The 12936-nt window shown below is 45.5% G+C and overlaps 1 long non-coding RNA gene across 2 annotated transcripts; it reads left to right on the top strand.

Annotated features, from left to right (window-relative positions):
- Nucleotides 1-8631: 8631 nt before the first annotated feature.
- Nucleotides 8632-10332, top strand: LOC125727419 (uncharacterized). Of its 2 annotated transcripts, XR_007388743.1 has the most exons (7): nucleotides 8632-8827; nucleotides 9052-9083; nucleotides 9404-9435; nucleotides 9564-9723; nucleotides 9884-9947; nucleotides 10140-10191; nucleotides 10236-10332. It is a non-coding gene; the product is annotated as an uncharacterized LOC125727419 (long non-coding RNA). The 2 variants fall into 2 exon arrangements; XR_007388744.1 differs by lacking the exons at nucleotides 9404-9435; nucleotides 10140-10191; nucleotides 10236-10332 and having other exon boundaries at nucleotides 9020-9083; nucleotides 9596-9691; nucleotides 9916-9963.
- Nucleotides 10333-12936: the final 2604 nt, after the last annotated feature.

Genomic DNA, 12936 nt, shown 5'->3' with positions numbered 1-12936 from the left:
ACTCTGTACAAAGTAAAAAAAAAAAAAAAACTGTAACTAAGCTATAACAAATATAAAATAACAGATTATTAGTGCATGTGGTAATGGAAAGTGTCTTAGTGTAGTGCCTTGAATAATTGAGATAGCAGCATGTGATGATGGGATAGAACAAACATTCAATACCAAACAGATGTGTAATATTGCACAATCCAAATAAGGATTAGTTCTGAAAAAATCACCTACAAAATGAGGAAGAGTTATACAGTCTTATTGCCACAGGTAAGAAGGATTTCCTGTGTCGTTCGGTTCTGCATTTGGAGGCAGTTAGTCTTTTGCTGTGGGAGCTCTGATGACCCATCATGTCTGCGTACATGGGGTGGGAGGGGTTGTCCATGATGCTGAGAAGCTTTTTCAGCATTCTCCTCTCAGACACCTCCGCCAGGTTCTCCAGTCTGACCCCCAGGACACAGGCACAGACACACACACACACACACAGACACACACACACACACACACACACACTCACAGACACACACACACACACACGCACACACACACACACAGACACACACACACAGACACACACACACGCACACACACACAGACACACACACACAGACACACACACACACAGACACACACACAGACACACACACACACAGACACACACAGACACACACAGACACACACACAGACACACACAGACACACACACACACACACGCACACACACACACACAGACACACACGCACACACACAGACACACACAGACACACACACACAGACACACACACAGACACACACACACAGACACACACAGACACACACACACACAGACACACACAGACACACACACACAGACACACACACACAGACACACACATACAGACACACACACAGACACACACACACACAGACACACACACACAGACACACGCACACACACAGACACGCACACACAGACACACACACAGAAACACACGCACACACACACAGACACACACAAAACCCCAGACATGCACACAAGTGCACACCCCAAGGACTGACCTTTAGAGTTTGATAATCAAACTCAATCAAAAATCACCAGGCATATATACAATGTACTGTAGTTAACATTTTTTCTTAATATGTATAAGGATCATTTTGTTAAAGCAAAAAGAAATGCTGTAGGTGACGTCAGACACCGGAGACTTGGCGGAAAATCTGAATGAACAGCGAGGACAGCAAGGGGAATTTGGAATCTCTTTAGGAATACATCGACTGGTACTTCGACATTATAGTCATGAAGAAGAACGCAAATGCATCTTCTCCAGCCAAAAGCGAGACGCCGTCCTCCAAGAGAAGTCGCCCGGCAGACTCCCCCGGCACAGCATCGCCGACTGGTAAAGACTTTGCCGACATCCTGGATTCAATCGACAAGCGATTGTCCAGCTTCGACGCGAGGTTGGCTCTGGTCGAGATTCTACATCAGGAATTCAAATCCCTGAGGGAATCTTTGGAGTTCAGCCAGCAGCAGGTGGAAACTCTCTGCTGAAAACGGTTAAGTCTCTAACTGAAAATGTGACCCATCTAAATGAAGAACATAAAAAACTAAAGAGACTGTCATCGATCTACAGGCCCGTAACATGAGCGATAACCTGGTGTTTTCAGGCATCTCGGAATCTGCCGAAGAGGACGCAGAAGTTACTGTTAAAACCTTTATGAAGACCCACCTGAAAAACATCTGCTTTGAGAGAGTCCATCGGCTGGGAGCCAAGAGGCCTGGTGCACTGAGACCGCGTCCTATTGTGGCTAAATTTGGACATTTTAAGCAGAAGGAGCAGGTGAAGAGCCGCGGCAGGGAGCTGAAAGGAACGGACTTTGGCGTAAACGACCAGTTCCTCAAAGAGATCCTGGAGCGACGCAGAGTTCTGCTCCCAATCTGACGTAACTTCATTCAGAAGGGCTCCCGAGCTGCCATCGCCCTAGACCGGCTCTACGTGGATGGGCAGCTGTACCGCGACCCCAGTACCACTCCCTGCTTATATTAATGCCAGTCCAGATAAGAACCCGTTATATATTTTTCTTATTTCCTCTAATCCTTTTCCATTAACATCTCTCTAGCTTATACATGTCAATCTGCTAATTTAACGTGATGTCATACTGAATACATTCCCGTCAGTCTCCGCAGCGCTATAGTACTAGCGATGTTTCCGCTTCTCTCTTGTCCTCACTTATACCCTCACCAACTTGCCCCTTTGTATGTCTCTCTCGCCCCTTTGTATGTCTCTCTCACCCCTTTGTATGTCTCTCTCACCCCTTTGTATGTCTCTCTCACTTCCCCCTTCTTTCACTGCACCGATCACCTGCTTTTCTACTCTGTCACACACAAAACCCTCAGTCATTACGCATCTGCACGGCACGACCACGTACATATGCAGTCAGCGTCAGCACAACCACTCCGACCTCATAGCGCACACAGACACATAGGACACACACACACACAAGCGTGTACACGCTCGCTTATACCTCATTCATTTGCATGTGCAAATGTCAGTTTCACAGTTATAGATCCAGAGGGTAGATTTATAATTATTAAATTATCTATACTTAACAAAAAGTTATGTATTGTTAGTATATATGGTCCAAATGTTGATAACCCCTCATTCTTCCACGTTTTATTTACCGCACTCTCTGAACACCTAGATTGCGCACTTGTTCTGGGGGGCGACCTCAACTTTGGACTAGATAAAGAAATGGACAGGCTCAGCACAGCTGCTCAGCGCAATTGGGAATCCATAAATATAGTTAAACAGTACATGAGCGACTACGGACTTTGCGATGCATGGCGTTCTCTTCACCCCACCCCTAGGGAATATACTTTCTTCTCACATGTCCATCACTCTTACTCTCATCTGGATTATTTCCTAGTCAGTAGCTCACTGCTGAGTGACATTTCAGACACAGAGATACACCCTATAGCTGTCAGCGATTATGCTCCTGTTTCTTTAACCCTAATAAATAGGAAGGCCACTCCACCAAGTAGAAACTGGAGATTTAATGCATCATTGCTTAAAGATGGAGACTTTATTAACTATTTTAAAAAAGAGTGGGCTTTATATTTAGACTATAATGACCTGCCTGGAACATCAGCATCTGTTCTCTGGGAAGCAGGCAAAGCTGTGATGAGAGGTAAAATAATCTCATTCTCATCATATAAAAAGAAAACAAGTGTATCCAGGAATTATAACAAACCATCAAATCCTTAGAAGAAGCCTACATATCATCCCAGGAACAGGAAATTCTGAATAAAATATGTAAAGCAAAACTAGAATTAAATGAAATTATTAATAAAAAAACTCAATTCTTAGCACAAAGGCTTCACTGACAAAATTATGAACATGGTAACAAATCAGGTAAATTTTTAGCTAATCAGTTAAAAATAAATAAGAAAAAACAGCTATATGTGCTGTTAAAGACTGAAATGGGGATACAGTATATGACCCTGACAGAATAAACAACACTTTCAGGGACTTTTACAAATCTTTATATTCACCACAGATAAACCCATCTAAAGACGAAATTGATCAGTTTCTTGATAGTATAACCCTTCCAAAATTATCAGACAATCAAGCGATAGCACTGGACTCTCCGCTGACTCCAGGTGAACTCCAGGAAGCCCTGAACGGTATGCCCAATAAAAAGGCGCCAGGTCCAGATGGATTTCCAGCAGAACTCTATAAAGAATTCTGAACAATTCTGGCACCAACATTCCACAGAATGTTGCAAGAAACCAGGGAAAATGGTAGGCTACCACCAAATATGAATTCTGCTAACATTAGTCTCTTGCTAAAACCAGGCAAAGACCCTACATTGCCTACCAGCTATCGTCCAATATCCCTTATTAACGTTGACCTTAAAATAATCTGCAAAGCTCTCTCAAAAAGAATGGAGAAGATAACCCCTCTCATAATTCATCCTGACCAAACTGGTTTCATAAAAGGGAGGCACTCATCAACAAATACACGAAGATTACTTAACCTGATAGACTATTCATGCAATAAAAACCTTCAAATTACAATATTGTCTCTAGATGCAGAAAAAGCATTTGATAGAGTTTACTGTTCTCTGTTATTTGCAGCTTTACTCAAATTTGGTTCTGGAAACTCTTTCATAAGCTGGTTAAAATATTATATAGTTCCCCAACAGCATATGTCAGGACGAATGACCAAACATCCTCCAGTTTCTGTCTCAAGAGGGGCACCAGGCAGGGATGCCCTCTCTCCCCCTCACTATTTGCAATTTTTATTGAACCACTAGCAGCGGCAATTAGACAGGCTATAGTGATCAAAGGCAATAAACGCAGGAATGTAGAACATAAGGTAAGTCTTTATGCGGATGATGTGTTACTTTTTCTCCAGCATTAACAAAGCACTCTCTATGAGGTAATTACATTAATAAACTCTTTCTCAAGAGTCTCAGATTATTGGATAAATTGGTTAAAATCTACAGTTCTCCAATTAATTGCTCCTTCCAGAATAATTCTCCCACTCTGGAGATATTAAATATTTAGGTATTAATGTTTCACCTAGGCTGGCAGATTTAACTAAAATAAACCATACCCCACTTTTAAAAAAAGTAGAGGATGATCTGGTTAGGTGGATATCCCTACCCATATCACTTATGGGAAGGGTCGCCTCAATAAAAATGATGGTTTTGCCAAGAATTAATTATTTATTTGCAATGATCCCGAGCAAACCACCACCTGACTGGTTTAGATCTCTGGACTCTGCCATCTCTAAATTCCTCTGGAAAGATAAACCCCCACGTATTAGCTTAAAAACACTGCAAAGGACTAAGGACAAAGGAGGACTAGATCTGCCTAACTTTCACCACTATTTCTTAGCCAACAGGCTCCAAAACATCTCAGGTTGGTTAAAACATACCCTCTTAGATGAGCCTTGGCTAGACATAGAACAAGCACCATGCAATAATGTAGAGATTTTGGATCTACCATTCATTAGCTCAAACATCAAACGACACGAATGCTTCAAAAGCATCAGTATCAGCTCTTCTCTGACAGCGTGGTGGGAGTTTCTAAAAGCGACTGAGTCTTCATTAATCCTGTGCAAACGTACTCCCATCTGGAACAACCCTGATGTACTACTAAATAATAATATGATAAACTTCCCAGATTGGAGTTGTAAAGGTATTAAATACTTGGAACATATATTCGAAAGAATAGACTTTATTCCCTTTGACATATTAGTTAAACAATATGGGATTAACAAGAATAGATTTTTAGAATATCAACAAGTTAAATCTATAGTAAAAAAGAAATTAAGGTCTAATCAAATCAAATTACAAATACCACCAAGTGTGGCAGAATTCCTTAATCTCAAAATCCCCAAATTACTGTCTAAAATATACAGGACACTTTCTGAAATGTACCATTCCAGCATCCCCTTCAGTCTGCTTGTTGGACGACCTAGATGGTGTCACTACAGAGATTAACACAACCCACATGGCTTTCACTGCCTTATGCATTGCTAAGAAGACTGTCCTTATCCATCCATCCATTTTCCAAACCGCTTATCCTACTGGGTCGCGGGGGGTCCGGAGCCTATCCCGGAAGCAATGGGCACGAGGCAGGGAACAACCCAGGATGGGGGGCCAGCCCATCGCAGGGCACACTCACACACCATTCACTCACACATGCACACCTACAGGCAATTTAGCAAGTCCAATTAGCCTCAGCATGTTCTTGGACTGTGAGGGGAACCTGGAGTACCCGGCGGAAACCCCACGACGAAATGGGGAGAACATGCAAACTCCACACATGTGACCCAGGCAGAGACTCAAACCCGGGTGCCAGAGGTGTGAGGCAACAGTGCTAACCACTGCACCACCATGCCGCCCCTGACTGTCCTTATGAACTGGAAAAATAAAAATAATCTTAATATCAACCAATATAGAGACAGTTTGTTGAACCATATTAGTCTTGATACAGCTTCTGCCGCCACACTAGATCAATCTCTCTGGGCTCCTTTGATCAGCTACATCACCTAGTGGGGGTGGGGGGTCAGGGTTTTGTCCTGCTTTGGTCATTGTCGTTGGCGTGGGGGGGGGGCATATTGGCTCGGGGCATCTGGGGGTTCCCTGGGGGTGGGTTGCTGGGGGGGTTCGGCGCTGGGACTGCGGCGCTGCTGGGGGAGCCTGTGCCGGCGGACGTAGGTTACCGGCCTGGTGGCCGTGCTGCTCCTGGGTAGATCCGGGGCGGGCTTGGGGTTCTGGGGGCGCTATGCCTCCGGGCCAGGGTTCCGGCTAGGCTAGGGGGTTTGGGTCCTGGTAGGTGTGTCGCTGGGGTGTGGGTCGGTGCATGCACGGGGGGCTCGGCCCCGGTGCGGGGGCCTTCGGCGCGTCGGTGGAGCTGGGGGCCTCTTCGGCTGACGGGGAGGTTCTTACCATCTGTCCGCAGGGGGTCCCTGCTTTTGGGGTATCCACTCTGCGGGGGGGGGATCCAATAGAGGAGGAGGAGGGACTCAAACTGGATGTCTTTTGTCTTATGCAGTCTGGGAGTTGACTGAATGCTGGGGCGGGGGTAGCTTTTCCTTTGTAGTGGGGTCCGGTGGGGCGCCTTGGGCTCTGTGGGGCCCGGTGGTGCCGCTGCCTTGGGCCCCGGACTGGATGGGCCTGGGCCCCCCGCCCTGGATGGATTTCAGGGAATGGGGGTGCCTATGGGGGTCAGCGGGGGAGCTGGCTCCGGGGGGGGGGTACTTTGCCCCCCCCCAATCCTTTCCTCCCCATCCCTAAATGCTTCCCTCCTCCCGCTCCATCACACCACCACACATGTAGGGCTTTGAGGTGTAGGTGCGTTGCTGGGATGCAGGGTAGGTATTCCTCCTCTGTCCCCTCGCGACCACCTGTACCTCATTCATACACTACAACGTAGACACTCTCATTACTTACTCTCTCATGACACATACATTTAGGGCGTTGGGGATGGGCACACAGAATGGCATCCAGAGGGCAGTCTGTTCATTCAGCCTTACCTCTGGTGCCAGGGCCCACATCTCAATTTTAATCACACATAGACATTGAGGGCTCTGGGGAGAGGCCGAGCTAACACCAGCTGTTGGTTGGCAGGGGGTGGTTAGTGCCATGCCCTTCACCTGTTTTAAAAGCACTTTAGAACAACACACACCAACACCACATCTGAGCGGGCGAAGGGGGGCATGGGGTCTTTTCACACCCCCGTTCCCTGTTCGCCATTTGGGGCTGGGGGCTGAGAGGAAGAGCTGGCCGTCTGGTCGGGGTCTGGGCTGGTGGGCTTCTCAGCTGCTGCGGGGTCCGTGGTGATCTTCTGGTCTCCTCGCCAGAGGAAAAATAGGGGTCCACATAGAGTATATATGGGGAGTGAGAGTATGTGTACAGCGTTCATTTCTGTGTGTCTAAATGTTGGGTGAATGTGTGAATATTTGTTTATGTCTGCATGAGGGTGGGAACGTATGCTTGTATATGTGTGTGCCTGTTTGTCTATACACACGTGTCAGGTTGGGTCCTAGACTCCACCTGAAATAACATCTCGGGCTCTATTCCCCCCCGCCACACTCCCTGCCAGTGGATGAGGCCCCCAGCCGCTGGCGCGTTGGTGGATCTCGATGTCCGGGGCTGGATGCTCGGGTGGGTGCTGGCTCACCCTGGGCGGTTGCCTGGCGGGGTCCGGCCCTTCTGGCTCTGTCAGGCCCCTGCTGGGGAGTGGGGGGGCCCTTGGATCTCTGGGCCCAGGGCCTGGTCTGCCCTGGTGGGGTCGGCCGCTGGCAGAGCCTGCGGGCTCGCCGCCACGTCCCCCTAGGGCTCCTGCACTGTGGCTGCCGGATGGCCTCCCTCCGGAGCTCTCCTCTGCCCTTTTCTGGGTGAGGGCTGCAATACTCCCTGCGGTGGTCCTCCGGGGGCTCCCATGCCCTTGGGGGGCCTCTGGATGTCTGGGGCACGGGTTCCCTCCATGTCTGCTTCATGTCCTGGGGGATGGGGCTGTGGATCTCCACACACACTACTAGACATTTACATGGAGAAACCTTTTGAACACCAGCGCACTCACATACACAGGTGTGCACACAGGGGTACAAACAGGTTCTCATAGACACAAACAGGAGTACAAACAGGTTCTCACAGACACACGCAGGTGTACAAACAGGTTCTCACAGACACAAACAGGAGTACAAACAGGTTCTCACAGACACATACAGGAGTACAAACAGGTTCTCACAGACACACCCAGGTGTACAAACAGGTTCTCACAGACACATACAGGTGTACACACAGGTTCTCACAGACACACACAGGAGTACAAACAGGTTCTCACAGACACATACAGGGGTACACACAGGTTCTCACAGACACACGCAGGTGTACAAACAGGTTCTCACAGACACAAACAGGAGTACAAACAGGTTCTCACAGACACATACAGGAGTACAAACAGGTTCTCACAGACACACCCAGGTGTACAAACAGGTTCTCATAGACACAAACAGGTGTACAAACAGGTTCTCACAGACACACACAGGAGTACAAACAGGTTCTCACAGACACATACAGGTGTACACACAGGTTCTCACAGACACACACAGGAGTACAAACAGGTTCTCACAGACACATACAGGGGTACACACAGGTTCTCACAGACACATACAGGTGTACAAACAGGTTCTCACAGACACATACAGGTGTACAAACAGGTTCTCACAGACACACACAGGTGTACAAACAGGTTCTCACAGACACACACAGGTGTACACACAGGTACTCACAGACACATACAGGTGTACACACAGGTTCTCACAGACACACACAGGTGTACACACAGGTTCTCACAGACACACGCAGGTGTACACACAGGTTCTCACAGACACATGCAGGTGTACAAACAGGTTCTCACAGACACACACAGGTGTACAAACAGGTTCTCACAGACACACGCAGGTGTACAAACAGGTTCTCACAGACACACACAGGTGTACACACATGTTCTCACAGACACATACAGGTGTACACACAGGTTCTCACAGACACACACAGGTGTACACACAGGTTCTCACAGACACACACAGGTGTACACACAGGTTCTCACAGACACACGCAGGTGTACAAACAGGTTCTCACAGACACACACAGGTGTACAAACAGGTTCTCACAGACACAAACAGGTGTACAAACAGGTTCTCACAGACATATACAGGTGTACAAACAGGTTCTCACAGACACACACAGGAGTACAAACAGGTTCTCACAGACACACGCAGGTGTACAAACAGGTTCTCACAGACACATACAGGAGTACAAACAGGTTCTCACAGACACACCCAGGTGTACAAACAGGTTCTCATAGACACAAACAGGTGTACAAACAGGTTCTCACAGACACACACAGGAGTACAAACAGGTTCTCACAGACACATACAGGTGTACACACAGGTTCTCACAGACACACACAGGAGTACAAACAGGTTCTCACAGACACATACAGGGGTACACACAGGTTCTCACAGACACATACAGGTGTACAAACAGGTTCTCACAGACACATACAGGTGTACAAACAGGTTCTCACAGACACACACAGGTGTACAAACAGGTTCTCACAGACACACACAGGTGTACACACAGGTACTCACAGACACATACAGGTGTACACACAGGTTCTCACAGACACACACAGGTGTACACACAGGTTCTCACAGACACACGCAGGTGTACACACAGGTTCTCACAGACACATGCAGGTGTACAAACAGGTTCTCACAGACACACACAGGTGTACAAACAGGTTCTCACAGACACACGCAGGTGTACAAACAGGTTCTCACAGACACACACAGGTGTACACACATGTTCTCACAGACACATACAGGTGTACACACAGGTTCTCACAGACACACACAGGTGTACACACAGGTTCTCACAGACACACACAGGTGTACACACAGGTTCTCACAGACACACGCAGGTGTACAAACAGGTTCTCACAGACACACACAGGTGTACAAACAGGTTCTCACAGACACAAACAGGTGTACAAACAGGTTCTCACAGACATATACAGGTGTACAAACAGGTTCTCACAGACACACACAGGAGTACAAACAGGTTCTCACAGACACACGCAGGTGTACAAACAGGTTCTCACAGACACATACAGGTGTACACACAGGTTCTCACAGACACACACAGGTGTACATACAGGTACTCACAGACACATACAGGTGTGCACACAGGTGTACACACAGGTTCTCACAGACACACGCAGGTGTACACACAGGTTCTCACAGACACATGCAGGTGTACAAACAGGTTCTCACAGACACAAACAGGTGTACAAACAGGTACAGGTAAAAAAAAATCTTTTACCTGACCAAGTAATGTTATATTTTAGAACAAATTGATTGTGATATAACAAATCACAATTATGATCCATTAAATGTACAATAGGTCAGCTATCCCTTCCTATCCAATTACTATAGAATATAACTTCAGTCCTCCGTAAAAATATCTATTATTCCAAAGAGGACTATTGCGAGGAGCGAAATTATGTGAATACAACATTTTCTAATATTGTGACACCTGTTTATGATAATTAAATAATTGAATAGGTAGAATGATAAGCTCAAAATCACAAATTAAAGAAACTGAGATTACACTTTGCTTGAGGGGACACAGATACTTAGTAGTAACACTGTTACCACTGAAGTACAAATCATTAACAAATATAGTTGCTACTTGAGGTGAAAGTCATGTTTGTTGACATCAGTATTTCACTTGTGTTATTTATTACATGTTCCTTCAGTAACGTTCATAGTAGATATAGTTCAATGATATGTTATGTCTTAGGCCTTAAGCAAGAAGAGATTATTTTAAATACTAAGTGTCTTTGCCTCATGAGAGCTGCCTGCGTTTGGTTCCGCAGACCCTGAAGAGAGATCAGACTTTGGAGAGACGAACAGCAGAGTAAGGAGGGGGAGGGTTAGGATAGGAATCCGCCCGCAGGAAGGGATTCGAAGCTGCCCCAACTGGTGCACAAAGACCTGTAGTTATGAAGCAGTCGCAGTAGGCCGAACGCAATATGTTATACAGTAGTACAACCGTATGAGTAGTTGTTATTAATCATATGTTAACCATGTACAGTATTTACAGTGACTCAATGACAATATGTCAATCTGTCAATCATTAATCAAAGGACAAGCAAATATTTACAGTAATTCAATGTCAATATAATCAATTTATACAGTCAGACGGCAAACTGTAAGGTGCACACATGATGGGAGAGTTCTACAAGCTAGGAACATGTGAGGACTGGACAGGGCACACACAGGACATGTTGGTTATGGGTAAACATACATGGCATGATCAGGAAAACAACTGACCATAACAAGAACAATACAAGGGCTATTTACAATTACACAGACACAGGGCTACATATACGAGTGCTCGCAAGGCATGCTGGGATGCGCGGATCTCCCTGGTGCTACACTACACTGAATCCTGCCCATATCCCCCACCACGCGATCACGAATATTTTCAGCGGCAAAAAGTACCCATCGGCCATGCCCCCCTGTTTGAGCACCTGTCTGAAAAGCCTGTGCATGATGAAGCCTGCGCACTCATAATAAATGCCACATTTGAAGTGTCACTATTGAATAAATTACCTGTCATTTTGTGGACCATGGTAAAAGAGCACTTCATGCAGTCATAAAAGTGACCCTATCACAACCCTGTCCATCCGACAACCCACCGAAACTCAATCTACTGCAGACTCCTCACAAATGGTAACACAAATAAACAGTTAACACTAGAAGCACCGTGTTGGTTTTACCTACTTATAGTGCGGCCAGGCAGTCATAAGGGCACTAGCTGTAAGTCTTTTTATAAGGACACTGTCACTGACACATAATGACCGCTAGATGGCCCTTTTTGCACAAAGCAAATAGTTTGGTTATAAGATCAGGGTGTGTTCAGCCAATGAGTCATTCATTTCCATGTTGATAGTTTCTGACTGACTCGACTGAGAAAATCATCTGAAAAAGACTAGTTTCATTTTTATATCATTTGTTTCTAATCTTTACCTAATGTCTTGGATAATGTGAAGGTTTGTTACCATTTGACTTTCCCATTTGACTTTCTTTTGTATTCAGATTCACCCACTTCAGAGAACTTGGATTTGGAAAATTTATGGTCTATAATATATGAAGACTTTGCATTCTATTTAACAGTATGAGAAAATTACATAGCACAATAAATCACAACGCTAACCATTTTAAGCACCTGCAAAGGAAAGACTATATGGTTATATTCCACATACATCGATTTGTTCATTCATTCTGACAACGTTAAAACATTAACATTAAAGCATTAAAAGCAAGAAAGTGGCGTGTGGCCACTTGGTGAGAACAGGATCAAAGATTTCTGTAACTGCGCTGCTTGTGACATTTGCGTAGTGAATTTCCTAACAAGCAGCTGTTTGTGATTAACAACTGATTGTTTTCCATTGAAGACCTCAGAGAAGATGTAAAACATAGTCATTCTTTTTTGGTTTATACTTTCATAAGGTTTTTGGATTTTTAAAACAGGACAGAAGCTAACAGTTGGATAACAGCTTTCCCAGTGCTTGTGAAGTTGGTGCCCTTGCAGTGTAGCGTTATACTCATGGATGCAGAAGGTATAATCAAAGCTCAGCACCTAGCCTGCTAATGTGCCCTTGATAGGTAAAGTGGGCTATCCCACAAAAACAAGGCTTTGAGAAAATGAGCTCCAAAGTTGAATTTTTTTCTAAAAATCATTATGCCTATACCCTACAATTGATATATATCATAGGTAGCATAGAGGTATGACTTAGATAATAACAACTTATCCAATTGAAAATATTCAATGAAAAGGGGGTAGGGGTCAGACATGTGGGATAGCCCAGTTTACCTCTCAAGG

This window comes from Brienomyrus brachyistius, unplaced genomic scaffold, assembly GCF_023856365.1.
Source record: "Brienomyrus brachyistius isolate T26 unplaced genomic scaffold, BBRACH_0.4 scaffold97, whole genome shotgun sequence".
In the NCBI taxonomy this organism is placed as follows: domain Eukaryota; kingdom Metazoa; phylum Chordata; class Actinopteri; order Osteoglossiformes; family Mormyridae; genus Brienomyrus; species Brienomyrus brachyistius.
Note: the sequence above shows the minus strand (reverse complement) of the source record. Positions and strands in the feature narration are given on the sequence as shown.